At 45.7% G+C, this 27,374-nt stretch overlaps 1 long non-coding RNA gene across 1 annotated transcript; it reads right to left on the bottom strand.

Moving 5' to 3' along the window:
- Positions 1 to 2,858: 2,858 nt before the first annotated feature.
- LOC142913304 (uncharacterized) lies at positions 2,859 to 21,295 on the bottom strand. The gene is made up of 5 exons (XR_012934610.1): positions 20,436 to 21,295; positions 16,029 to 16,167; positions 14,260 to 14,302; positions 6,979 to 7,074; positions 2,859 to 6,003 (listed from the first exon to the last, which is right to left on the bottom strand). It is a non-coding gene; the product is annotated as an uncharacterized LOC142913304 (long non-coding RNA).
- Positions 21,296 to 27,374: the final 6,079 nt, after the last annotated feature.

The following is a 27,374-nucleotide window of genomic DNA, read 5'->3' as shown; positions in this document are numbered from 1 at the left end:
AAACTTGCTGCATTTTTGCCACTCTGCGCTTGCCTCGTTGTTAGCGTCGCTCCTCTGCCCCCCTCCATTGTTGTTGGAGGGTGACTACTTCCAACTGACCAGTAGCATCCTTCACGAGCCTCCTCGATAGTGTCCGATATTGACACCACTTGTACCAGTCTTCGGCAAGTCCACTCAACTCCACATCCTCCTGTACCGCATCAGTCCATCTATACCCCATCCCATGTCATACCCGTTTAGTGCTCTCTATCCAGCCAAACAGAAGCTGCTTGGGCATGCGGTGGCGCGACATGTGGGCTACATGACCCAGCCAACGCAGCCTTGCCTGCCGGAGGCGCTCACTGATGGGAATGTGTCCAGCTCTTTCAAAAATTTGCGAGCTCCTCACACAATCCAGCCTGGTTAAACCAGGATGGATTGTAGGCAGGCCACCCTGAATGTTTCTAACCAGCGCAGATGTTCCATTGGAGTGGTCCACGATTCACTAGCATAGAGAAAGTAGGACATGACTGTGGCCAAGAAGAACAAAAGCTCCTTGTAGAGTGACAGACGAGGTAGCTTCCACACGTAATTGTGTAGCCGGTTGAAAAGATAATGCCGTCCAAATGATTCGGGGTGACACCTCTGCTGTCAAACTGTAACTAGTCATAAGCACACTGCCCAGGTATCGAAAATTCTCCACTCTCCACAACTGCTCCATCACCAATGGGGAATTGAGGGGGTGGAGAGTCTGATACACAACATACCCAGACAGGTGCTTAGTTTTGGTGGGGGTTATGGTAAGACCCCACCTCTTTGTGGCACACGACAGGTTCAGCAGCAGTGTCTTCAACAACTCCTCTGAGTGAGGAACAATCACCAAATCATCAGCATATGTAACATGGTTGACCAATAAGGAGACATCCATCGACTGTACCCGGGCATCGATCAGCCTCTAATTGTATCAATACCAGATTGAAACTCCTCCAGTACAGCCAAGGAAAGCTTCCCGAACAACGTGGTCAAAGATGATGTTAAATAACACTGGTCTACAGCCAAAATGCTTCCGAAATAACTGTGGTCAAACTTTACTAATTCTGGATCACTAAGAATGGTAAATATGCTTAGAATTGATGAGTGGCTCTAGTTTAACTTGGAATGGCGGAGGATAAGTGAGTTATAAAGGGAAGGGATCTCAATTTAAACCAAAAATAACTAAAATACTTCTTTGAAAGGCTCTATGAATAAATCTATAACTGGGTTTGGACAGTACTTGCTTTTTGAGCAAAACAATGAATTATGCAATCTGAACCTGGTATTACATCATACATTATATGAATGACATCATGTTATTCCTAGAAGTCATGGATGATGCAATCATAACTAGGTGTACATGCCTCGTACTAGTGTGAACAAAGCAGATAACTTCTGCTATGTTTGTGGTGAAGTGACTTTTGCATCACAAAATTGCAGTATAACCAAAATGGTAAAGAAAGCCTATCACCTTTATTTTGGCTGAAAAATTGGAGATAAGGACAAGATGGAGGCCCTACACATATGCTGCAGCACTTGTGCAACAAATCTTCGCTAGTGGTTGAACAGGAAAAGGAAATCTATGCCGTTTGCAATGCCAATGATTTGGAGAGAGCAAACATCATATCAGTAATTGTTACTTTTGCATGGCGCTTCCACGGTGCTTCAAAAAAGAAAAAGTGGACTGTGCATTATCCAAACATTCCATCAGCTTACCCAGTACCCCACGGAGAAGGACTGCCGGTTGCTGATACATCAAAATCATTCTCACTTGAGTCAGACGAGGAAGAGGATGAAACTTCTGGTCCTGAACCATCAAGGTCACATGACCCAGATTTTCTCCAATCCTCCTCCTCTGAACCACACCTCATAACACAAGGTGAACTGAAAAACATTACGTCAGGGATTTGGAACTACCCAAAGATAAGGCAGAGCTGTTGGGCTCCAGAGTGCAGCAGTGGAATCTTCTGGCAGGTGATGTTAGAGTTTCCATGTTCTGTGACCATCAAAAGGATATTGTCCCATTCTTCTTCATTGAAGGTGATCTTGGAGCCTGCAACAACATTGATGGTGTGGTGGCAGCCCTAATCATCGTTCATGATCCAGATGAGTGGTGACTGTTCATTGATTCATCAAAGATGAGTCTTAAACATGTTTTGCTGAATAATGGCAATGTTTTGCCATACATTCCAGTTGGTGATGCAGTCCATATTAAGGAAACCTCTGACACCATGAAACGACTTTTGTTGGGAATTAACTATGACCAACATCAGTGGCAGCTTTGTGGCGATTTGAAGGTTGTTGCTCTCTTGCTTGGTCTGCAGACTGCATACACAAAGTACTGCTGTTTTCTCTGCGAAAGGATAGTCGTGCGAGAGATTCCCACTACATTAAGATAGATTGGCCACTCCAACAGTCATTGGAGCCTGGAAGGAAAAGTGTTCGGCATCCACCACTTGTTTAATTAAGGGAGATTTTGTTACCACCCTTATACATCAAGCTGCGTCTGATGAAGAACTTTGTCAAAGCCATGGACAAAACACAAGCAAGCTTTCAAGATTAAGTGAAGCTAAGATAAAGGAAGGTGTCTTTGTTGGTCCTCAGATTCGTGAACTTCTTCGTGATGATGCATTTGACAGTGCACTGTGTGGCAAGGAAAAGACGGGATGGAAAGCCTTCCAGTTAGTGGCAACACATTTTCTCTGAAACAACAAGGCAGACAACTACTGGAATTTGGTGAAAAACCTCAAGGCATACAAAAGCCTTGGTTGCAACATGTCACTAAAGATACATTTTTTGCTCTCTCATCTAGATTTTTTTTCCCACCGAACTGTGGAGCAGTGAGCGACGAGCATGGCGAGCGATTTCACCAGGACATTGCAACAATGGTGAAACGCTATCAGGGCAAATAGAGCCCATCAATTCTTGCAGACTATTGCTGGACAGTGACAAGAGATGCTCCATTTAATGAATACAAGAGACAAGCCAAGAAGCACCGAGTGGACACTGAATAATGACTCAACTATGTACTTATATATAATAGTTTTTTTGCCTTTTGTTTCATAATACATTTTAAGTATATAACCCTTTTGCTGAATTTTAAGTGTTATATGAACAGGACAGGTGACATGTTATCATGTAAAGCAACTATAACACATGAAAAGACCTAGGTTTACAATTTATGAGTAAAACTCTCACATCTACACAATATATGTAGATGTAAAATGTTAAAACTTTAATATCTTGGGAATAGTAGCCAATCAGTTGTTTTAATTGTCATATTTGAATTCAGAACATCAAAATCCATAATAAACAGCACATTTCAACTCTGAAGCAGACGAAGTCTAAAAAATTGTAGACCAGTGTAATGAGGAGCCAGATTACATCCCTGTTGCACCCCAAGGTGAACAGGGAATGGGGTTGTTTTTACCGGACAATGCCAACACCACCATCACCAGCACTGCCACTACTATCACCACCAACAACAACAGCATCACAAACAACAGCCGTCATTCAAAACTAAGTGGCAGTGATATCACCATGGTACTTGTGCCAGGCCAGGTGCACTTTGAGGCTATGTAAAGTATCGAAGGCTTGCTGACAGGTCACAGGACAGACCGAGTTGCCATCGGTTGACTGACTGAAATGATTGGCAGATGAAACAGTTGTGCCCCGTACTTTGTAAATTTGCTGTATTTTGCCACTCGTTGTTGTGAGCATCGCCCTCCGTTGTTGTTGGATATTTTATCGTCGTGAAAGTATCCGGAATACTAAGTAGATTTCAAAGAGGGAAAAAACCCCAGGATTTAAATGGATAACAAACTGTACGTAATGCACACACAAAATTATGGATCGATCGAGGGCATCCCAGGCTCGCTGCCCTATCGCGGTAGGGGTACCAATTGGGAGCAGTGCATTTATGAAGGAGACAATGGAAGGAAGAAAGAAAAGGGGGGTGGGAGAGGACTGACAAGTACATTTTAATTGACAACTTGACTGGTATCTCGGTCAAGATGAACGTAATAGCTTTCGAACAAGACATTATACTAAATTATATTTGTAAACCCCGCTTTATCCATATATCCCAATGTACCGTGTATGTAAAGCGGGAAACAAACTATCGAAAGCGCTTCATGCAGTAGCTTCCCATTACAGAGGGTATTTGCGCCTCTGCTCTAAAATAATATAGAATATACAGGTCACGGGAACCTACGAGCAACCCTTATGCTTGGAAACAGGAGCCACATTCGTGATCAAAAACTCACCACCACCAGATTGGTTCCCATCTGATTACCTCATCCCGAGCTGTTCGAGATCCACCACACGAGTCCGAGGCCAGAATATTCCACTTCTTTGTCACCGAGAAATATTATTTGTTATGTATCTGACAGCTCTAACGCTGTAGATAGACACCTAAGCTGTGTTTCCTGGGCTGTCTGACAGTGGATGCTTCATAATTGATTTACAAAAAGGACTTTAAAGTCACGGATATAAATGTTCTGGCGACACGTGTCCCGTTATTTATATAACATCACTGCATTGATTTTATATAGCACGACAGTGAAATGACTCAATGATGTCAATGCCTCTTTTCATTGAAGAGGCTTCGTACTAAGAGTGTACATCTCAGAGATAAATCCCAGGCACATATATACAAGAGCTGAATTTCTAGATTATATTTTCTTTTAAAATGTTCATAACAAACATTGCATTGTACTGTTAAGATTCAGCAAATAAACTGTATTTAGCAAATTACTCAATATGTATTAAGGTAGCATATCAATATCATTAAGCCATACAAACACAAATATAATTATTTGATAGAGAAAGGCAGTCGGTCGTGGGAAGAGGAGAAGAGCCAGGTCTTGAGACTGCCTCGTGCAGGGGCAGAGAGTCGACACGGGAAGCAAGTTCAAGACGATTATAATAATTTCGTTTAATACGTAGGCTTTCGCGACCAATATCATTCATATTAGAGGTTTTTTTGGGTTAGATCGCATAAATATATAAATGTGTCGTTAAATCCCGCCACCACCCGACACAGCAAGGGTTGTCACGTAAACAGAACATGCCAATTCGTCACCTCTACAGCACACCGGTGTGTTGGAGAGCCAAGCCACAACATTTACAATCTGAGTACGACGTTTCGCCAGTAATTACAACTAGCTTCATCAGGCGACAGTCAGATTTGTGGAGAAGTCTGTTTCGTTCCTTATATAGAGGCGTAGATGTGGTGACCACACTTCTGCGCTCTTGCGCTCTTGCGCAGAAGTGTGGTCAGATTGTAAATGTTGTGGCCTGGCTCTCCAACACACCGGTGTGGCTGTGTCGGGTGGTGGCGGGTTTTAAAGACACATTTATATATTTACGCGATCTAACCCAAAAAAGCCTCTATTTTGAATAATTCTGTTCTTGCATGGCAGGAGCTAAATGGCATTGTCGAGGTCTGCGAGCCACAAGAGGCCTTCAGTAGAGAGTTTGTGTAGCTTTGGTTTTCTTGAATTGAATGAGCGCAGACTAAAGTGGTGTTTACTGTATGGTCTATAGTTTGCGTTGCATGGCCACAGTCGCCCTCCTGTGGCTTGTCTCTAAGTTTCTACTTATGAAGCAAATGCGTGCATCGGTCTGTTTATTCTATCATGTGGTTGATGGTTACATCAGTTTATTCGAGGAATGTCAAAGCCAGGAGGTGTGATATTTGGGGCTTGACAACAATAATAATAATAATACACAATTTCGCAAATGTCCAACGTACAGGGGCAGCGGAGAAGAATCTGTGCCTACCACCAAGTAAAGTATTACTGAGGGGGCTTCTGCAGCTTAATGATAGGGCTCTAGAAGTTGGATTAAATACCAGAATCTCTGTGGTGCCAGTTCATTGCCTCTGACATTGACAATTAATTCCCTCCTCCTGCCAGTAGATTCTTGTATCGTATTCTTGTCTTCCCTTTTCTAGCTTTCATTGTCATAGACACATTCTCCCTGAAAGTTCTGAAAGAAGTAACAGAGAACAACATTAATGCAGTCCAGATAATATTTTTTCACAAACTATACTAAACCTAAACATTTTATTTTTATTTGATCAAGGCCCACTGAGGTACAGAGCTCTTTTTCAGAAGCGACCAAGCCACAAATGAGAGCCCAATGAAGTGGCTTATCATGTGGACATTTATCGAAGCCAAATACTCTAAAACACATGTTTATAACATCCGTTTTCCTTTCTGAGGGTTGAAAAGGATTTTCGAATATCTTTGGCGAGCACCCCACACATTGACACATAATCTCAGTCAATTTTGGTCTGCAAGAGGCAATGGAAATTACTAAAGTTGCTGATGAGGGTGATTAGTTTAGAAACACAGTTTGGAATGACATTGTAAAATACAGTTTATAATCTTCACATGCACTCCTGTGGCCGTCCGGAACGCTCTTCCTTTCGATATTAGGAAGTTGCTGCAGGTATGCACTTTTAAATAATCTAGATTGAAAAGTAATTTATTTAGGACTGCGTTTTGTGCTTGGTGTGTTGTCCTTCTCTCGTACCTCTGATTAGCACGGTTGGCTATGTATGGTGCCAAAGAAGTTCAACATACATACACACTTATAAGATGTAAAAGTGCACGCCCTGCAATTACTTGCTAGTGCCACTGCTCACATATTCGCCTGCATTGGTAGCCCTAGAGACTCCTTTAGCGGATGTTTTAGTCTACTCTGCCACACAGACAGTCTCCGTGTCTGTGTTTTGTCTCTCTCTCAAATGTAGTTCTACCTGAAGACAATTGCTTGCATTGCAATTGAAACATCGTATTCTATTATTTAACTTATTTTCTTTCTACGTGACTTTACCGAAAGAACCAAATAGTAATTCCTGCAGTCACGAAAGCTTCAAATCAAGTTTCTTACCATTACACTTTTTTTAACAATGTATGATTTATAACGTGTACGTGTGTATGCTTGTTTTCATCTGACCTGCTCGTCTGTCCGAATGACCACTGATTTGCTGGACTGCTGCACAGATACCATTCCAATTGCGCTTAATGAAGGTCGTCCATTAGTTGCACGCGGCTGAGATGAAAAATAAAGTTAAGTATTTTCATGAGAAGAAAATGCACACAGACACACGGGGACACACATGTACACACAGGCACACAAAAAAACACAAAATAGAGACGCATATGCATATAGACAACAAAAAATAACACCAACATACACAAATCGCCATCTCTGCAGCACCTTTTGCTAAGTTTGGTACACTTTGAGGGCATATGAAGTGGTGAGGGCTCGCTGGCGGGAAGGTGCAGGCAAGCCCAGGTTCTTATTTTTATTTTTGCATGGACATTATTTGAGTAGCAAATTTAATTCAACGTCCAAATTTGACGTTAATTTGATCACTTCAAGAGATAAGAAGTGCACACTAATGGTACCTTACGATTGGCCAGCAGATTCAAATTTATAACAGGTGGGGAGGATTTTAAATTGTTAAGATAAAATATAAAATTCTGGATTGGGTGGTGTGGGGCCATTGAGGTTGTGAACACTTTCCATTTTCAAGACATCTGCAAGTCTTATGGTGTGGTGTCCCATTCACCGCTGAATCTTGGAACGTGCAAGTGGTTCACATTAATTTTATTTTTAGAGGAGCAGTAACGCCGTTATTTTACAGACATTGTTACTCTTGATTTGAAGCTTTAGTAACTGCAGAAAATCCATACTCTTTGGTTCTTTCTGTAAAGTCATGTAGGTAGAAAAATTATAATTGATCACGACGTTTCGATCACAACACAAGCAACCGTCTTCAGGTGCACTGCATAAAACGGTAGAGACATGACCGCTGCATTCTATGATAGCTGGCGCCAAACTGTGCCACAATGCCATGCGTTCGGTTATTTTATTTTATATTTTATTCCAATTCCACTCTGATGACGTACGTGTACGGCATTCCAATGATGTACACATACTGTACATCATTACAATGGGAAAGGGTGAAGGGGATGTGCAATGGGAGCTTGCAGGCCTTTTGTTCTATCTTCGTGTGTAGCATGCGGCATTTGCTGCATTCCTTCTCGACGGCTCTTTACAAGGACTTCAACGTGCAGACTGCCAACCAGGTCTGGTGTGTGTCCAATAATACCCCGATTCACGTCTCTCCCTTTATTAAAAGCGCAATCCGATTTGAGTCGCCTCAACCCATGCTCTTACATCGCTGACAGCATTGTCCATCCTTTCTCGTATCCGTCGCCTCTCAGCCTTCACCTGCATATACCCACCTATCTACCCACCTACCCATCCACCTACCTACCCACTTACATTCTCAGCCTCTCACCTACCCACATACCTATCTACCAACCTACCCACATACCCACCTACCTACCAACGAACCCATTTATTTACCAACTTACACACCTACCTACATATTCACTTACCTTAACACCCACCTACCCAACTACCTACCCACCATCCCACCTACCTACATACTTACCCAACTACCTGGCTACCTACCCACCTACCTAACTACCCACCTAATTACAAACCTCCCCACCTACCCACCTATCTCAAACTACCTACCCATAGATCAACCCACCCACCTACATACGCACCTACCTAACCTCTTACCCACCTACCTACTCACTGACCCAACTAACCCAAATACCTACCCAACGACCTACTCATCCACCTACCCACCCAAGTATCCACCCACCTACCTACCCAGCTACATAACCACTTAAATATGTACCCATCTCATCACCTACCCAACTACCCAACTACGTACTTAATCTACCCACCCACTGACCTACCCACCTACTCAACTACTTACCAATCTACGTATGCACCCACCTACCTATGCACCCACCCACTTATTTACCTACCCACCCACCTACCCACCCACCAACTCACCCACCTACCAAACTACCCATCCACCTTACTTACACACCCACCGACCTACCTATGTATCTGCCCACTTATCTACTTATGCAAAAAAACCCTACTTATCCACCTAGTTACCCATCTACTTATCCACCTACTTACCCACCTACTTACTTACCCACCGACTCACCCACCGACCTACCCATCCACCTACCAAACTAATTACCCACCCACGTACCAAACCTACACACCCACTTACAAACCTACCCACCTACCTATCTACTTACATCCCCACCTAGCCACCAACCTACCTTCCCAACTACCTACTCGCCCACCTAACTATCTTCTCACCCACCTACCTACCCACCTACCTATTTACAAATCTACCCACATATCCACCTAACTACCAACCTACCCAGCTATCTACATTCTTACCCACCCACCTACCTACCTGGTCACCTACCTACCTAACCACCCACCTACCTACGTACTTTCCCAACTACCGGGTAGCTACCCACCTACTCAACTACCCACCTACCTACCTAACCGCCTACCCACCAACCTACCCACCTACCCAACTAATCCAGCTACTCATCCAACGACCAACCGACATATCCACCCAAACACCTACCCACCTACTTAACCACCTACATACTTACCCATCGCCTCACGTACCCACCTACCCAACTACCTACTTCATCTACCTACCCACCCACCGACTTACTCAACTACTTACCAACCTACCTATGCACCCACCTACCCACCTATTTACTTACCCACCTACTCACCCACTTACCCACCCACAAAGCCACCTACCAAACTACCCACCCACCTAACTTACACATCCACTGATCTACCCATCTATCTACCCACTTATCTACCTATCTCAACACCTACATACCCACCTACTTACATACCCACCTACTCACCTACCTAACCACCTACCCACCTAACTTACCCACCCACCAACCTACCCACTTACTTTCTCACCCACCAACCAACCCACCTACCTATCTATACACCTACCCACGTATCCCACCTACCTACTAACCTACCCAACTATTTACCTACTTACCCACCCAGCTACCTAATCACCTACTCCACTACCAACCCAACGACCTACTCACCCACCTACCCACGTATCCACCCACCTACATATTTACCCATCTATTCACATACCCAACTACCTACTCATCTAACTACCCACCCACCGACCTACCCACCTACCTATGCACCCATCTACCTATGCACCCACCTACTCACCTACCTACTTACCTATCCACCCAACTACCCACCTTCTCACCCACCTACCCACCCACCTACCCACCTACCCACACACCTAACTTATCCATCCATCGACCTACCCATCTACCTACCTACTTATCTACCTATCTATACACCTACTTACCCAACTAATTACCCACCTACTTACCCACCTACCTACCCACCCACTGACCTACCTATCTACCTACCCAACTAACTATCCACCCACGTACCCACCCACACACCCACCTACAAACCCACCGACCCACCTACCTATCTACTTACCTACCCACCTACACACCTAGCCACCAACCTACCTACTCACCTACCTATCCACCTATGTACCTACCCTCATACCCACCGTCTTACTTAACTACTCACCTACCCAAATACTGAACAACCTACACACGCACCTACTCACCCACCTACCCACCCACCTACCCACCTAAAAACCGACCCACATATCCAACGACCTACCTACCTAGCCACCCATCTACCTACGTATCTACCCACCCATCAACCCACCTACCAGCCTACACCTACCTATCAACCTACCTTCCCACCAACCTACCCACTTATTTACCTACCCACCTAATTACTCACCTACCCAAATACCCAACAACCCACCTACCTACCCAATTACCCACCAAACTATCCATCTAGCTACCCACCAATATACCTAACCACCCACCCTCTTCCCTACCTACCCACCTACTTACCTAGCTACCCACCTAACTTAACCACCCACCGACCTACACATTTACCTACTGACCAAAATACCCACCCACGGACCAACCTACACACGTACCTACCCACCGACTTATCTACTTACATAACCACCTAGCCACCAACCTACCTACCCACCTACATATATATATTTACCTACCCACCTGCCGACTCACCCACCTACTCAACTACCTACTACCCAACCACATACCCAACGACCTACCCACCTAGCCACCCATCTACCTACGTATCCATCCACCCATCGACCCACCTACCTACCAACATGCACACCTAACTACCCACCTACCTACTCATCTACTTACCTACCCAACTACCTACCCACCAACCTACCCACTTATTTACCTACCCACCTACCTAACCACCTACGTACATACCCATCTACCCACCTACCTACCCAATTACCCACGAACCTACCCACACACTTTCCTACCTTCCCACCTACTTATCTAACGACCTACCCAAATACTCACTAACCTACCCACCTAGCTACCAGCCAACTTCCTACCTACCCACCTACTTATCTATCTACCCACCTACCGACCCACCAATCTATCTAACCACCTATCTACTTACTCACCGACCCACCTACCTATGCACTTACCTACCTATCTACCCACCCACCTACCTATCCATCTATCTACCCATCTTTTTACTACCTACCGACGTACCCACCTACCCAACTACACACGCATCTAACTAACCACCCACCTACCTACCCACCTACTCAACTACCTACTCATCCACCCACCTACCTTGTTACTTAACCACCTACTCACCCACCTACCTAACCAACATACCCACCTACCCACCTACCCACCTACCTACCCATCTACTTACCTTCCACCTACCTACCCACCTACGTATCCACTAACCCAAATACCCACCGACCAACCTGCCTACCTAATTACCCACCAACTACCCACTCAGCTACCAAACAACATACCAACCCACCCGCCTCCGTACTACCCAACTATCTACCTCCCCACCTCCCCAAATACCCACATACCTACCCACCTACCGACCTACTTAACCACCGACCTATTTATCCATCTCACCTACCAAACTACCTACTCATCTACCTACCCACCCACCGACCGACTCACCTAAATACCTACCCACCTACCCACCTAGCCACCAACCTACCGACAAACCTTCCTATCTACCTATTTACCTACCCACCTACTTACCTACCCACCTACCGACCTACCCACCTACCTACCCACCTACATACCCAACGACCTACCCACCCAGCTACCCATCTACCTACGTATCCGCCATCTATCGACCCACCTACCTACCCACATACCAACATGCACACCTACCTACCCACCAACCTACACATTTATTTACCTACCCACCTACCTACCCACCTACTTATATACCCCTCTACCCACCTACCTACCCAATTACACACCAACCTACCCACCTAGCCACCCACCAACATACCTACCTACCCACCCACCTCATATCTACCCACCTACTTTCCTATCTACCCACCCACCTTCCTACCTACTTAGCTATCCACCTACCTACCCTCCTACTTACATAACCACCTACCCAAAATACACACTTATCTACCCAATTACCCACGTACCCACTAACCTACCCACCGAGCTACCCACCAACTTCCTACCGACCCAACTACTTATATATCTACCCACCCACCTTCCTACCTACCCACCTACTTACCTAGCTACCCAACTACCGACACACGTATCTACCCACCCACCTACCTACCCATCTACCTAACTATGTACTCAACCACCCACCTACCTAACCACCTACTCAACTACCTACTCACCCACCAACCTACTTTGTTACTTAACCACCTACTCACCCACCTACTTAACCAACATACCCACTTACCCAACTACCCACCTACCCACCAACCACATCATCAACCTACACACCCACCTACCCACCTACTTACCTACCCACCTACCCAAGTTTCCCAAATACCCAACTACCCACCAACCTACCCACTTAGCTACCCACTAACATACCGACCCACCCACCTTCATACCTATGGACCTATTTACCTACCTACCCACCTACCGACCCACCTACTTACCTCCCTACCAAACTACCTTCTTACCTACCCAAGCTTACCTAGCTACCCACGCACCTACCCACCTACCGACCCACCTACTTACCTCCCTACCAACGTACCTATCCACCTACCTACCCTGTACACAAACACTACTTTACACTGCGTATTGAGAAAGTACCGTATCAATATATTATCTACGTACAGTAATTTGGTGATATTTTTTATAGTATGTTATATCTTATTGTATCCTGTATAATTAATGTTAAAGTTGACTGCCGTACATTAGTGTCGAGAATGTTTTTTTTTAGTAGTTTAATGTTACATTGTGGACACGTCTAGAATTAATGCAGCATCACCGCACCTCTCAGTTGTCTTTGTCTGGCTCTCGTGGGAACCATCACCGCTTTGATTTGCGTCGTTTCGATATTCATCGTCACACACTTGCCTACGATCCATCTCGGGTTTTTTTCAGAAGGGATTGTGTGAGGAGCTCACATATTCTTCAGAGATAAGGACACGGTCAAATCACTGGCGAGGCTGCGTTGGCTGGGTAATGTAGCCCGCATGCCCAGCTACCGCAAGAGGCTTCTATTTGGCCACAGAGAGTGGAATAAGCAGGCACCACATGGGCTAGAGAAGAGATGGACTGATGCGGTATGGAAAGATGTGAAGTTGATTGGACTTGCTGATGACAAGTACCAGCGGTGTAAAGATCAGCCACTGTGAAGAAGGTGGCTCATGAAGGATGCTATTAAGCAATTGGAGGCACTCGCTCTCCAAAAACAGCAGAAGGTAGAGGAGCGATGCCCACGTAAAGGAGCGGAGGGCCAGGCAGCTAAAATACAGCCAGTTGGTACTGTGGGGAGCAGAGGTGGTGCATTTGCTCGTAATCTCAGTCAAGTCAACCCATGGCATCTGTGTCTGTATTGCTCCCTTTTGTTAGCGAACCTTTGACACTTCAGGTGGCCTAAAAATCTAAGTTAAAACTATTGTTATTTTAAACTAGATTCGAAGCTTTCGTGACTGCAGGCATTACTCTTTGGTTTTTTCGGTAAAGTCACGTGGAAAGAAAATAAATTTAATAAAAAAAACCTTCCTATTTCGGATATGTAACTGTATGTTTCAATGTGTGTCAATTTTAATGTGTATCAGTGTGTGAATATATTGTGTGTCAGTGCTGGGACTGTCTCGTGACCTCCTGCCAGAGGAGAGCCTTCGGCACTTCACATGGCGTCCGAGTGCACCTTTACTGGCAAAAGCGCCGTGCCGACGTCACCGACACTTCGTGGCGAATGTCGGTTATTGCTGTTTTTGTGGAAACATACCTTGCTTGGTTGAAAATTCTCGTACGGCCCCGTTGTTTGAACACTGCGCAAAATGAAACGCACAATTAGTATTGGTAGTTGCGGTGGTGGTGGTAATGGCAGTTAGCGTGTTGCACTACAAACCCGTTGACCCGAGTTTGATTCCCACTCACGGCCACCAACACCAGTGACGATTATCTGAACCGGTCCTGGGCCTCCCCTAGGTAAAATCAGCCTCAAATGAGTACCTGATGCGGCGTGTAAACATCACCCAAAAGTCTGTTTGTGGTCATTACAATGATGATACTTTCGACCAAATAACCTCGACTCTGCCACATCTTGTCTGGTGACGAAAGTTAAGGCAGTCCCAAGCCTATGATTAGAGCTTGGATGGGAGACTGCCTGGGAATAGTGACTGTATTTCAAAGTAGTTGTCCCTGGGCGTGTGCACATTTGATTATCTGGTCCTTAGGAGGGAGATGCTCTCTCCCAGTAATTTTCATCGCATTACAGTCAAATAGACAGAAAATGTGCCAAATAAAGTGCAGAGCCAAATATAATTCTATGGGACTTTTCAATCTGTTAATCACCAGGTTGAGCCCATTAAAGTTAGCTCTCTGAACTCTTGAACCACCTGGACGCATCTCAGTTCCCTGCAATAGCCTATTGTTAGACACAAAGTCATCACTATCGATGCAACAAGCTTCTGCAAAGAGTACAACAAAGGTATTTACATTAAGGAATTCTATTTATTTTGTATGGATCACGTCAACTGATAGTGATACACGGCACTTGTACTATGTAGTGTATAGTTTACGTACTACACTGTACATTACATACTACACTATACACTACACTACTAAAGGGTGCCTTACATCATATGAAACTAAACTATTGAACTATTTTTTTGTATTTTACCAGGTAAGGTCCACTGAGCTATGTAGTTATTTTTCAGAAGCAACCTGGCTACAAATGAAAGCTCAAAAAAGTGGCTTATCACGTGCAAAATTATAGCAGCAGCCAAATACTCGAAACACATGTTTTTAAATGTGGAGGGAGTAACGGGAGGACCTGGAGAAAAATCTACGCGACCACGGGGAGGACATGTAAACTCCAAATATTGGCGTCAGGATCAGGATCGAATCCACGACGTCCTGCATACCAGGCAAGGAAGTTAATATCACGCAACTGTGGCGCCCATTCCAACTTGTTGCAGCGGCTGAGGCAAGAGGAAGTCCCAGTGACATCTACTCATTTTTCTTTTCATGTTTAGTTTTTTGCCCTTTCTAGATTTGAAGCTTTCGTGACTGCAAGGATCCATACTCTTTGGTTCTATTCGGTAAAGTCACGTAGGTAAAAAATAAAACAACAAAAATTACGACGTTTCGGCCACAACACAAGTGGCCTTCTTCAGGTGAAGGAACAGAACTGTCGGGACGACAGCACTTCAATGACCGCTGCTAAGATTCGCAGCGTCTTTTAAGCTCGGTGGGAGGAGCAGGGCGCCTTGACAAAGGAGTTTACATATCAGTTCTGTTCCTTCAGCTGAAGAAGGCCACTTGTGTTGTGGCCGAAACGTCGTGATTATTGTTGTTTTATTTTTTACCTACGTGACTTTTTGCCCTTTCCCGAACCTGGCTACGTACGGTGCATACGCACACACTGATGATGCCTTGCAATAGGTGTAGATTTGTTTTTTTTTTACATCTTATCAGCTCACCTTTTTTTCAAAATGTACAATTACACTCGATCAATAGAACTGAGCTGCCCATTATGTGTGCGTGGTCCACCTCGCTCTGTTGATGAAGCGCTCCATTATCCTCTGCTGGTTCCTGTGGTAGCCCCACGCGGAGAGGACTATGAGGATGATTAAGAGAACCACGCTGCCAGCGATAAATGACGCCATCTCCACCCATTCTATCGACAGGACTGTGGTCACAAATACAGTGGAGACCGCTGTTAAACTGAACAAAGATCAACAAATCGATCAAAACATTCGTGTTTGATGCTGCTGCCAATAAGGAGCATGAACCATCATCACGTGAACTCTGCTCATCCTCGCATCAGTGGCTTTTGGCGAACCATCTAACAAAGACGATGATGACAATGATTACGTAGATGATGACGATGATGATGATGATGATCGGGATTACGATGGCAATGACGTCAATCAGAATGATGATGAGGCTGATGACGATAGTGACGTGAATGATGGCAATGCCATTGATAACGATAATGACAATAGCGATGATGACGTCGATGATGACAATATGTCGATGACGTCAATAACAATGATGCCGATGATAACGTCGATAACGATGGTGACAATGGATGTTGTAGCTTCTGGTCTGTGCTTAGATCACGGCCAAACTTCATCCCTTTTTGCAATCTCACTGCAAAAGCCTCTACACATGCGCGCACAGAAACAAACATCCCCAATGTAGCCTTAAGAGACTGTTGGAGGTCAAGTGGTATTAGCGAGATCCTATAAAGGCTGGTACGGCACATGAAGGTGTGGGTGGCCAGCACCATCCTCGGCCGCCTTTGTCTCTCCAGTGGTCATGGTTACACACAACCACAGCTACTCATTTGAGGCTGAGCTGACCTAGGGAAGGCCCAGGACCGGTTCAGATAATCGTCACCAGTGTTTGTGGCCGTGAGTGGGAATCGAAATCGGGTCACCAGGACAACAACAACAACAACCGCCATTCACCACTAAGTGGCAGTGACGTCTCTACGAAGCTTGTGCCAGGCTATGTGCACCTTGAGGCCACATGAAGTGTCGAACGCCCGCTGGCAGGAGGTCAGGGGGCAGAGCCAGATATCACAGGTCGACTGACTGAGACGACTGGCTGATGCGCCACCTGTTCTCTCTACTGTGCCAACTTGCTGTGCTTTAGCCACCCAGCGCTCCGCTCATTGTTGTGAGCATCGCTCCTCTGCCCTCCGTTGTTGTTGGAGGGAGACTGCCTCCAACTGCCCAGTAGCGTCCTTCATGAGCCTCCTCCACAGAGTCCGATCTTGACACCGCTGGTACCAGTCATCGACAAGTCCACTCAGCTCCACACCCTCCTGTCCCACATCACTCCATCTCTTCTCTAGCCCTTGCCGCGCCCGTTTAGCCCCCTCGATCCGGCCGAACAAAAGCTGTGTAGGCATGCGGTGGCTGGGCATGCAGGCTACATGGCCCAGCCAACGCTGCCTTGCTGCCGTAGGAGCTCACCGATGGGACTTTGTCCAGATCTTTTAAGGATATGTGAGCTCCTCACACAATCGAGCCTAGTTAAACCCAGGATGGATCGTAGGCATGCCAGCCTACATGTTTCTAACCGGCGAAGATGTTCCATTAGGGGGATCGACGTTTCACAAGCGTAAAGAAGGGAGGGAATTACTGTGGCCGAGAAGACCTGAAGCTTCGTGCGGAGCGACAGACCAGGTAGCTTCCACACAGCATTACGCAACCGATGAAAATATAATGCCGCTCGACTGATTCGGAGTGAGACCTCTGCTGTTAAACCGGAGCTGGTCATGAGCACACTGCCCAGGTATTGGAAACTTTCCACTCTCTCCACAACTGCCCTATCACCAATTGGGAGTTGTGGGGGTCGATTGTCCGATGGTACAAAATACCCAGGCAGGTGCTTAGTTTTGGTGGGGCTGATGGTAAGGCCCTACCTCTTAGTGGCAAGCTCCAGGTTCAGCAGCAGCGCCTCCAACTCCTCCTCTGAGTGAGCAGAAATTACCAGATTATCGGCATACATAACATGGTTGAACAATAGGGAGCCATCCCTTAACCACACCCGGGCATCGATCAGCCTCCCATTGTGTCTGTACAAAATGGAAATTCCTCCAGTACAGCTATTGAAGGCTTCACTAACTACGTGGTCGAAATAAATGTGAAATAATGTGGGAGCCAGATGACATCCCTATCGCACCCCAAGGTGTACAGGGAATGGCTCTGACTCCCAGCCACGTAGTTTTACCTGGGCCCGTTCACCATCACTAACATCCTTATTGATCATGAGCAGAGGGTCAGGGACTCCGAAAGCACGAAGAGCAACCCAGAGCCCAGGCCTACTGATGGTATCATAGGCCTTGACCAGGTCAATAAAGCAGAGATGTAGGTCTTGTTGAAATTCCCTATACCTCTGCTGTAGCAAACGGACGAAAAATATGGCATCTGTGCAGGACCGCCCATTCCTGAAACCGCATTGGGTCTCCGCAAGCCTCTCCTCAGCGTGCCTAGCAAGGCGACGTTGAATAATCTTTGCCAGGACCTTTCCCGGTACACTGAGGAGTGAGATGCTCCTGTAGTTGTTACAGTCTGTGCGGTCCCCCTTCTTAAAGAGGGGGACCACCGGGGCATCCTTCCAATCCTGCAGAACCCATCAAGTGGTCCAGACTGTTGTTATGATGTCTTGTAGGGCAGTCTGTGCACAAACGTCACCCTCCCTCAGCATTTAGCTTGGGAGATCATCTCTGCCCGGTGCCTTTCCTGGTCTCAGAGCCTGGATTGCCTTCAGTACTTCCTCAACAGATGGCACCTCAGCCAGCCTTTCACAGGGGTTGACTTCCATTATTTGAGGTACCGCAGCCTCAGCAGGGTCAACCCCACTTTGTCCCACGTTGTTTTCCTGGCTGAGAGATTTCCCCTCCCCCAAGGCCTTCCAGAAATGCTCAGCAAATCTGCAAACCTGTTCCTGGGGGTCAGAGATTGGATCACCGTTCTTTCCCCTAATGATGGTAATAGGTGTGGCGCTGCAGGTTACTTTTTGATGAAATTAAAGAGCGATTTGTGATCACTGGCCATTGAGGCAGACTCCATCTCATCAGCAACTCGTGACCACCACCCATCCTTGCAGCGCCCCATGGCTCTTCGAACCTCCGAGCGAAGGCTACGGTAAGCCTCCTCATTCTCCGACGTGGGATGCTGTAGCCGATGAGAGTGGGCCTGTCACTTTTTCTCAGCCAGCTTGACACTCCTCCTCTGTCAGCCAGGGTCTCTGGGGAGGTCTGGACCGTGTACCCAAAGCAGCCATTGCAGCTGCATGAGCCACAGTCCTAAACCTTGCCCATTTTCCCTCGACATCAGGAGGAGTGGGGTACGATGCCAACCACAGCTGCAAGCGATGATGAAATTCTCGCTTGCAATTTCATCAGCTAGCTGAAACCATGCCACTAAGGGTTTGAATGAGGTCCTGGGTGTACACCCACCACCAGAGTGGAAAAATGGCAGGCGCATCTTACAGATGACAAGTCGATGGTAGGTCCTGGTGTCAAGGACATGAGGCCGCATCCGCTGTTATGTAGTCCAGCAGATGTTCTTGCTTGGACCCGGCATGCATCCATGATGTGGTATGGATGTGCCGATGCCAGAACAGCATATTGGTAATTACAAGCCCATGGGCTGCACAAAAATCTAGCAGCCTCCTGCCGTTGCTATTGAGCTGATCTGGCCCATGCCGTACAATTACTCTAGAGCAGGTGCCAGCATCATGACCAACTTGGGCATTGAACTCGCCTAACAAGATGACTATCCCAAGGGGCCACTTTAGCTAGCACCTGTGACAGGAGGTCATATAAGGCATGTAACTCATTGGCCTTGCCTGCAACCCTCCACAAATGTTCATCTTCAGTGGGTGAATAAGTAACCACGACCACCACTCCTCGCCTCTGGTTGATGGGAAGGCGAGCCCAAAGTAGCCTGGGGCTGAAAGCTTCCCACACCTCACCACCACGCTCCCACACCCCCTTCATTCTTTTATTCTTGAAGAAGAAGAGCCACACCCTGTTGTTTGGCAATCTCCTGCCCCAAGTAGAGGACTGTCCACCCCTCATGGTGGCAGAAAACCAGAGCCGGTCCACCGGACCTCCTGAATACCACAGAGATCCAGGCGGTGCCGGTCCAGCTCTCAACAGAGGAGTGGCAGCCTCTCCTCCGCAGTGAGCGTTCGAACATTCCACATGGCCACACGTAATGGTTTTTTATTGTTTATGGAGGAGCCCATAGGTTAAGGATTCAGTCTCCTGGCCCCCGCCAAATGGGGTTTGGCCAGGAGACGTCATAGATGCCTGGCCCCCCGGGGCCTCCGGCACAAGCTTATTTATTACATTTTGTCGTCGTGGTTAAGTTGTAATTAATTGAAGGTGGAGGGGTTACCAGCCTCTCGCCAGGACACACACATACATAAACGCACCTGTAGCAACCGTGGTACTGACTGGCAAGCTGGCCTCTCTGATGGTCACACAAATCTTCTTAGAGAATCGCGATTCCATCCCAACTTTGGCTTTGAGTTCGCACCAGTACATGCCTGCCCTGTCCACCTCACTCATGTTTAAGACCAGCGAACCATCCCCAGCACTTGGGTTGCCCACTAACGTTATTCCGGGAGGGGTATCCAGTTTTCTCATTGATTCCTCGTAGTATAAGAGCTAGAAGGGGTGGCACATACACATGCATGCACGCATCTCTTTAGTTCGCGATGGCTATTGCATTTATTTAGCAAATGCTTTTACACCGGACTTCGCCTGTACATTTTCAGTTTGTAAATATATGGAGTGGTGTTGGCCACCCACCTGGGACCTGCAGGTTTTCCCTTCACATTTAGAAACATGCGCTTAGAGTATTTGGCTGCTTTAAGCCACCTGGTTTAGCTATCATTTGTGGCCAGGTCGCTTCTGAAAAAGATATGTATAGCTCAGTGTGCCTTTCCTGGGATAATACAAATAGTTTAGTTTTATTTGTATGTTTTTAAGTGATTTGTTTACCTTTCCTATACGTTTCACTCCTGTCATATTTTTGTATTGTTTGTTGTTACAATGTTCTGACCCGCATCTATTGGACATCTGTGAAAAAGAGCTTCATAGCTCATCGGATTCCTCCAGTATAAATGAATATTTTTATTCTGGTTTATTTAGCGAATGCTTTCTTTAACATGTGACTTTCGCACAGTTAGAGCACCAGATACACAGGAAACACAAATGAAATACATGCATATGAATGTCAATGTAACACAAGTGGACATCAGCCTATGTCGCTCAGTTAGAGAACCAGATACACAGGAAGCACAAATGAAGTACATGCATATGAATGTCCATGTAACACAAGTGGACATCAGCCTATGTGACAGCGTCCTCCTCCAGCACGAACAGAGCAACCAGTCCATGTAGATTTTGATTTAAAGCTTTCGTGACTGCAGTAATTCATATTCTTAGCTCTTTCGGTAAAGTCAAGTTGAAGGGAAACAATAAAATAATAAAATATATATAACAATAAAAATTCTCACGACGTTTCGACCATAACACAAACACCTGATGACGACCGTTTGTGTTAAGGTCGAAACGTCGTGAGATTTTTTTATTGTTTTATATATATTTTATTGTTTTATTGTTTCCCTTCAACGTGACTTTACCGAAAGAGCTAAGAATATATATACAGTCCATGTAGGTTAGACAGGTCGTGGATAATTCACAGTCATGCATAACAAACACAAAATTGTGCGGGAGGATTAAGGTGTGGCAGTCGCAGACTCCAGGATTCAGTTGTCTACTCATCTAAATACCCTCGGCACCACACTCGACATGAATATGTTGTAAGATCACTACGGGAAAAATATCTTACGGTTCTGCAATTTTCATATCAGGTCTCTACGACACATTCGACTACTGTTGAGTCATGACATAGCCAACACGGTGATGTGTAGCATAGTATCGACAAGGCTCGATTATTGCAACTCACTACTCACCGGGACGTCTGACGCAAACATTACTAAGCTGCAGCGTGTACGAAATTCTTTTGCACGTTTCGTGACGGGTAATGCAAGATCCGACCATGTCCCTCCAGTTTTCACCGATATGCATTGGCATCCGGTTACCGAACAAATGCATTATAAGGTGGCACTCATTACAAATTAACCACAATACCTTGCTGAGCTGGTCAAGGAGCATAAACCATCTCGCGAACTCCGGTCATCCTTGTCACTGCATCGCACACTTTCAGGTGCGATTCTGCGAACGTCTGAAAGGCTCTTCCTGGCGATATCAGAAAGCCACTGGAGCTATGCACTTTCATATCATCTTTATTGAAAACTAATTTCTTTAGAACTGATTTTTGTGTTTATTTTGTTGTTTTTCCCACGCAGCTCCAATTAGCACGGCTGGCTAAGTACGTTGTGAAAGAAGTTCAATATACATACTTATGAAGTGACACAGCGCTGACTGCTGTACAGCAGCAGCAACTGTGGTGGACACTTACCGCACACACCATTGAGCATATGCATGGGTGTGCCGGCAGGGTGGAGGAACTGGGGCAAGGGTCACGGTTGACCTTATAGGGAGGCCTCTAGAACCCTCTGGTGGATTCAAGAAGAGAGGCGCGGTGTGCTGTGTAGAATGTTTTTTTTCGATTCACGTATGGGGGCCGCCGTGCTGTGTAAAATGTCGCCAATTCAGGGAAGCGGGCGCCGTGCTGAGTAAGGGGGTTGCCAATATGCGAGATTGGGTGCATCACTTTGGGTTGAGTGTGAAGTTGGTTAGCAGAGGTACCGGGGTGGTAGTGAAGTGTGCTGTTGATTTGCGGGGGGCGCCGCGGTTGTAACGGCATTGTGGGAATTTTTTATTTTTTTCTTCTGCGTTGATGTTAGGGGTGTTCCTCGAGTTGTTCTGCCTGTCCACTGATTGTGGCTGCTGTATTGGCAGCCGGGACGGCTGTTTTTTAAACGGAGGGGGGAGTGATGTAGTGAACCAACGCCAACTGCTGTCCAGCAGCAACTGCGGTGGACACTTAGCGCACATGCCGTTTAGCATATACACGGGTGTGCCGGCAGGGCAGAGGAACTGGGGCAAGGGTCAGGGTAGACCTTATAGGGAGGCCCCTGAATTTCTCTGGTGGGTTCGAGAAGGGAGGAATGGCTAGGGCGGAGCCAAGCCGCGCCGAGTAGAATATAAGAGCGGAGAGCAAGAGCTCTGTGCTGCCGGTTCTGGGAGTGGACTTGTCTCATCGTCGCTGTCGTCGTCTTCTCCGCCTTCGTTGCTACTGCCTTCACCCGATCAATGCATGGCCGGACAGTAATTGGCTATCTCAGTCGCGAGAGAGGAGGCCGGAACGTGATAATAAAGAGAGACAGTGCCTCCTGCAACTAGCTTGTCTCCGACTGAGTGTGTGTGCCGCATGCCACACGCACACACACACACACCTCGAGAAAGGAGGACACTACACATATATTACAAGGGTAAATGCACGTAGTTATTGCTTAAGGATTATGGCTCTCCCTGCCATGACTCGTATCTCGATGCTGTTCTGCCGCACCTCGTCCCCATACCATGAGAGACGAGCCGCGCTGAGCGTGGGGCTGGCTCACAGCTTCGGGGGGTGCTTCCTGGAGAGGTTGGGAGGAAAGTGTCTTACGCACCCCTGACAAAGTATTTCTGTGTTTGTGACATGAACTGTTTGTAAACACGAAAATATTTTTATTTAACCAGTTGAGGCACACTGAGCTGTGTAGTTATTTTTCAGAAGCGACCTGGCCACACATGATAGCTCAACGAAGTGGCTTATCAACAGGTGGACATGTATAATGGCCAAATACTCTAAACGCGTGATGCTGATTATACATGTTGAAGGAAAAACTGGAGGACCCTGAGAAAACCCCACGTGACCACGGGGAATACATGCAAACTGCAAATATACAGCAGGCATTCAGGGTCGGGATCGATTCTAGAACCTCCTGTATGACAGTTTTGTGTTAGGTTGCGAGTGTGGAGTAGAGTGGGATGTGTCGGTTGTATGTGTTATCTATTGAACCTCTATTAGACCGTACGTAGCACAACCATGATAATCAGAGGTGCAGGGGGAAGGACAACTAACTAAATACGAAAAGGAGTTGTAAAGAAATTAATTGCTCTGTTGAAATAAATACAACATAAATCTGAAACAAAAATTGGTGAAAAAGCAACATCTCACACCAACTCACGTTTGCTGATTGTGTGTTGGGGGTTTTTATCTTCCAGTGCACAGATTTCAAGCGACGCTCTTTGTGTTCAGGTGGCAGTGAACAATTCAGGAACACGCATTCCCCGTAGTGCACACTCAACGTTTCATCTGTCTGTTCATCGCACGCATCTGCAGTGAAAAAGTGATGTTATTATAGCTGACATGATATATCAAAATCATGATTTGTATTTACTCTGGAGGAATCCAATGAGCCATAAAGCTCTTTTCCACAGATTACCAGTCGGGACACGGGATCAGAACATTACAACAACAAACAATACAAAAACACAATATGATCTGACTACGATGAGTTGACTGAACAATTCAATCAACTACGACTGTTGTCCACACCAACGTCCTTCCCAGAAGGCGGGAAACCCCATAGAGTCAACGTCTATTATGACATGGCAGATGATGATGCTGATGACGTCACAAAATCCCACTCATTTGCTCCTGTACAGTGACTCACGTTGAAACAGATAGTTTATTAGTCGATTAACTGCATATTCCACGAGAAATTCGTTTAAGGAACCGACTATGCAAGTAATCAGATAGCCCAGCTCCAGTTGTTATTCTTGAACTTACACTTACAGATGATAGTGCATATATGGGACTCTTTTTGCCAGTATCAAAAATGATGAAAAACAAGGTTAGGTTTTAGCCTTTATGGCAATAAAACTGGATTTTGTAAAATATTCAATCAACAAATAGATACCTTTTGCAAGACATCACGTCTGCATTCACCACACATACTTATGGCAAATCATGCACACAAACATGCTCGGATAATATATGCAGTCTTTGAAACTGGTGAGACAAGGCCATATAGAAGGTTTTCTCTGGTGTAGGCCAATCAATTTCAAATACAATGCATACATTATTATTAAAGCATGCTTGTTTGCATGATTTGCCACAACTATGTGTGGTTAATCAAGACTTGATTCCTTGTAGACGGTGGTGTGCTTCTGATCTTGGTGACAGGAAATGTCGGTTGTTTTGGAAGCCATTCCGTTAAAGCAATATTTCCATTCTTTCATCTCCTCTTTCTTTTTTAGGTAACTTTTTGTTGTTGTTTGTCCTGTTTATTTTGGTGCTATTTCGAAATTTGTTCATTATCTTTTTTTATTGGTAGTAGTAAGGGTTTAAATTTGCTTGGTATGCACGTGTGTGTGTCTGTGTTGGGCTTATTTCGTGCTGTACATAGCCAACCGTGTATATGGGATATATATTTAATAAATGTACAGCGTTGTGGGATGCTGTTGGTCTGTATCTGTAAAAAGAGCTACGTATATATTCTGATTCAGAAAATTAATATTAGTCTGCTGGTGTAACGAGGGCAAGCCAAACTGAATCTCGAGAATTTATCAGTAAAATAATTCCATACTCTTTGGTTCTATTCGGTAAAGTCACGTAGGTAAAAAATAAAACAACAAAAATCACGACGTTTCGGCCACAACACAAGCGACCTTCATCAGGTGAAGGGACCAGACTGTCTCGAGGAGAGCTCTGGAGTGAAACACAGCCAAGCTCAGACCGCGACCTTTAAGCTGTGTGAGAGTAATTAAGGTGCCTTGACAAAGGAATTCGCATAAAAATTTGCATTTTAATAGGCGGACTTAGCATGATGAAAGGTAGGGAGGGGGTCGACCTGTGCAGGCTGGCCAGGGGGCATGGCAGCGTCCACATGCTGGTGGTGTGAAAAGGGGATTTTAAGCTGCGAAAGTTTGGGGTACCACTACTTGAAAAATATACTGTACCATTGAAAAATGTGTTTAATGTTTGGTTCGATTTAGAACATCTTTACAATGGTTGGTTAATTTGAAACCATCTTCTCGGTTGAAATTGTGTCTGTGTTTGTAGATCTGAATTGCCTCGTGAACAAATCTCCGATAAAAACCCGTGGGTTTGCAAAGAACCTTGGTATCGGAGAAAATTATATCGTGATCACCCACAGCGTTGTAACAGTGATCAGCTACGGCAGAAGAATTCGTTCTGCGGTGTTTCAAATCTGATTTGTGCTCGCGAATTCGGTCAGAGACATGTCGCTTCGTCTCGCCGATATAGCAATCACCGCAGGTACAACTCAATTTGTAAACCCCGGGGTACTGTAAGTCAGGAATGACATCCTTCACGGATGGGATCAGATCACGAATTTTGTGTACTGTATTGAATCGGACCTGGATCTTGTGTTTGTTTAGAATTTTGGAAGTCTTTTTAGTAACGCCTGCTATATATGGTAGTGTGATGGTTTTGACCGGAGTATCAAGTGGTTGTTTCTGTATGGAGGGAGAAACAGCTTGGCGGATGGTACGGTCAGAGTATCCATTCCTTTTGAGGGCCAGGTGTACATGTTTTAATTCACTGGTCAGGTGGTGTTGGTCCGAAATGCAATGAGCCCTATGGTATAAAGTTTTGATGAGAGAATTCTTCTGAGCTGGGTGGTGGTGGGAATCAGGCTTCAAGTAGGAATCCGTGTGGGTGGGTTTCCTGTAGACAGAATGCCCCAACGAGCCATCAGGTCTCCTCTCAAACAGAACATCCAAGAATGGTAGCCTGCCATCCTTCTCCACTTCCATGGTGAATTTGATGGCGGGATGTCTGGAATTGATGTGGTGTAGGAAAAGGTTCAGAGCTGGGAGGCCATGTGGCCAAATGACGAAAGTGTCATCCATTAAACTAATTTTTCAATGGTACAGTATATTTTTCAAGTAGTGGTACCCCAAACTTTCGCAGCTTAAAATCCCCTTTTCACACCACCAGCATGTGGACGCTGCCGTGCCCCCTCGCCAGCCTGCACAGGTCGACCACCTCCCTACCTTTCATCATGCTAAGTCCGCCTATTAAAATGCAATTTATTTATGCTAATTCATATGTCAAGGCACCTTAATTACTCTCACACAGCTTAAAGGTTGCGATCTGAGCTTGGCTGTGTTTCACTCCAGTGCTGTCCTCGAGACAGTCTGGTCCCTTCATGTTTGCAGTCGGGAATGATTATTTATATATATTTCCACGACCCCATCACGCAAAAATGTTCTTAACTTCCTCATATGACGTCACTGGATTTCAAAACCCACTTTGAATCGATTGGCGCATAATATATTGATATGTTTATATATTATTGTTTATACACTTGCAGTCACTTTTT

Source organism: Petromyzon marinus, chromosome 5, assembly GCF_048934315.1.
Source record: "Petromyzon marinus isolate PM22_M1 ecotype Great Lakes invasive population chromosome 5, UKy_Petmar_22M1.pri1.0, whole genome shotgun sequence".
NCBI lineage: Eukaryota > Metazoa > Chordata > Hyperoartia > Petromyzontiformes > Petromyzontidae > Petromyzon > Petromyzon marinus.
The sequence above is the reverse complement of the archived record's forward strand: the minus strand, read 5'-3'. Positions and strand labels throughout refer to the sequence as shown.